A 2848-nucleotide genomic window follows, 5' to 3' on the forward strand; every position below is an offset into this window, starting at 1 on the left:
GATGATAAGATAGAAATATAGATGATGGTTAGAATAGATTGACAGATAGATGATAGATAGATAGATGATAGATAGATGACAGATGATAGATAGATAGATGATTGATAGATAGATAGATAGATAGATAGATAGATAGATAGATAGATAGATAGATAGATAGATAGATAGATAGATAGATAGATAGATAGATAGATAGATAGATAGATAGATAGATAGATAGATAGATAGATAGATAGATAGATAGATAGATAGATAGATAGATAGATAGATAGATAGATAGATAGATAGATAGATAGATAGATAGATAGATGATAGATGATAGATAGATAGATAGATAGATAGATGATAGATAGATAGATAGATAGATAGATAGATAGATAGATAGATAGATAGACATTTAGTGGTATTCGTGCATACTTGTGTTTAGTACTGACCACTTGAGATTGGATAACCTATCAGTAACCTCCTCCCTAGAGAAAACCTATTCTCTCACAGCAGTAGACATTAATTGCCTGTAGCTCTTCATCTAGCAGTGGTGGGACCTTGTGAACTTTATCATGAAGCTCTTGTTTAAACAAACACATTGTTGAGACTGCAGCTGTCCAGTCATGTCTAAAAGAGACTATCTAGCAACAGATGCCCTGGTCCTCTGTCTCTTAAAATCTTTCTCCCCCCCTTCTGTGATGATCCCTGAGCTTTAAGTGTAGAAATTGCATTGGAGATATATCAATTGGGCACCCTATGGTCACTTATTCTTTGTATTTTAACCAATTGTTTAACTTTGTAATAATATTCATCTATTGAAAATAGAAGCTTATTTGATGATAGTGGGATAACCCTTGTGAATATAAAGACAATTATTTAGAATATTCTAAGAAATTTATTGTTTTAGGAAATAGGCATTAGTAGGTTCTCTTCTAGGTTATAGGACCTGTCCAGCCATATGTATTTGGCTAGGTTTACAATACAAAACATGAATTTCCTCCTATTGAGAATGTTTTAAGTCCAATTGTGTGTGTGTAGCCATGATGCCAGACAAGGGAAATTTGTATTATTGGCACAATAGCACAAGCTTTTAATGCCAGCATTGGGAGGCAAAGGCAAATGGATCTCTGTGAGATTGAGGCCAGCCTGGTCTACATAGAGAGTGCCAGGCCAGCTGGGGCTACAGGGAGGCCCTATCTCAAAAAGACCCCAAAAATGTTTTGCATTGATTATTTTTAGAATTTCATACAATTATTTTTATCATATCCATGTCCCCTTGCTCACTTCCATACCCACTTACACACAGGCCTATGAAGTCTAATTTGTTTTCCTCAAATGCTCTTGGGTACAGGTTCATCCCCTAGAGCCTACTCAACCTACCCAGCATTACATCCTTAAAGAAAATTGACTCTTAAAAAAAAAAGAAAGAAAATTGACTCTTGCTCTCCCAGCAGCTATCCATTTTCAATAGCTCTTAAACCACAAAATCTTTAAAATTTTGGAACTTCAGAATGTTAACATCTTTTCCCAATAAAATTATAATACATTAATTCTTAATTCTTTTATTTTTATTTGTTTGGTGATTTCATACATATATATACTGAATTTTAGTCATTTTATTCCCCAGATCCCTTTCTTACCCGCTTCTGTCTCCTACTGGAAACCCATCTTCTCAAAAAGTTTGCTTCCTATTTTCATGTATTTGATTTTTGTGTGGCCCACTGAGTTTAACTGGTGTTTTGCCTGTATGTAGTTGAGAGATTATTTACTAGAGCAAGGGCAACTTATCAGTGGCTACACCACTGAAAAAAAATGACATCCCTCCCCGAACAAATTCTAACTGCCAATAGTTTCATAGGGAGAGTAGGGCCTCCCATAATGAAATGTGGGTAGACCACATTATATGAAATTTGTGACAAGATAAGTTTATAATGATTTTTATCAACTCCTTAAACTCCCCTAAATTAAGAAAAAACAGTAACTAAAAAACAAACAAGTATATATATCTAGAGGGTTGGTCAAGGGAATACAAGTAGCTGCACTCCCCTGCTAGAACCTCCAAACAAGCTCTCAAGAATGTAACACTAAGTCAGGCATGGTGGAACATGCCTTTGATTCCAACACTCTCAAGGCAGAGGCAGGTGGATCTCCAAGATCAAGGCCAGCCTGGTCTACATGGCAAGTTCCAGGCCAGCTGAGGTTACAGGGAGACCCTGTCTCAAACAGACCAAAAAAAATCATTTTAGTCAAAATGTTAAAAAGATAAGTATAATAAGCAAAAGCAAGCTGGCATCAGAAAAGAACTCTGGTACAGCATTAAGAGTGATCAGGGACCTATTCAGGGGTAAGCACTATGAAACCTCAATTTTGGCTAAGGAACTATTAACAACAGATAGCTTCCTGCAGAGGGAGAGTCAGTTTCCTTTACAGATGTCAAGCTGGAGAGCTTAAACAGGCTCAAGTAGATGGACCCACACCAAAGGGCATTTGGGGATATAAATTTTACTGATAAGTACATGAGATCAGACAGGGGATACTAAGGAGAAGGTGAGGAAAGGAGGTCTAAATATGATCAAAATATGTATAGTTAAAATCCCTTCTGATGAGGGAAAAATTTAATAAAAAAGAACAAAAAGATGAATGCGTAAGGAGGAGGGGTTGGATCCTGGGGAGGGGAGCAATATGATCAAAATACATGGTATCAAACTCTCAAAATATTAATAAAAAGGAAAATAAAGTGCTCAGTGTGCACCATGTAGTACTTAGATTTGTAACCAGACACCAAACTTTACACTTATTTTTAGCTGAATAAAGAACCTATTTTTTAAGTCCCTTCTGAAGGGTGTAAACAACATCTGCCCCC

The sequence above is a fragment of the Nannospalax galili genome, unplaced genomic scaffold (assembly GCF_000622305.1).
Source record: "Nannospalax galili isolate Female #2095 unplaced genomic scaffold, S.galili_v1.0 scaffold544, whole genome shotgun sequence".
NCBI classification, from domain to species: domain Eukaryota; kingdom Metazoa; phylum Chordata; class Mammalia; order Rodentia; family Spalacidae; genus Nannospalax; species Nannospalax galili.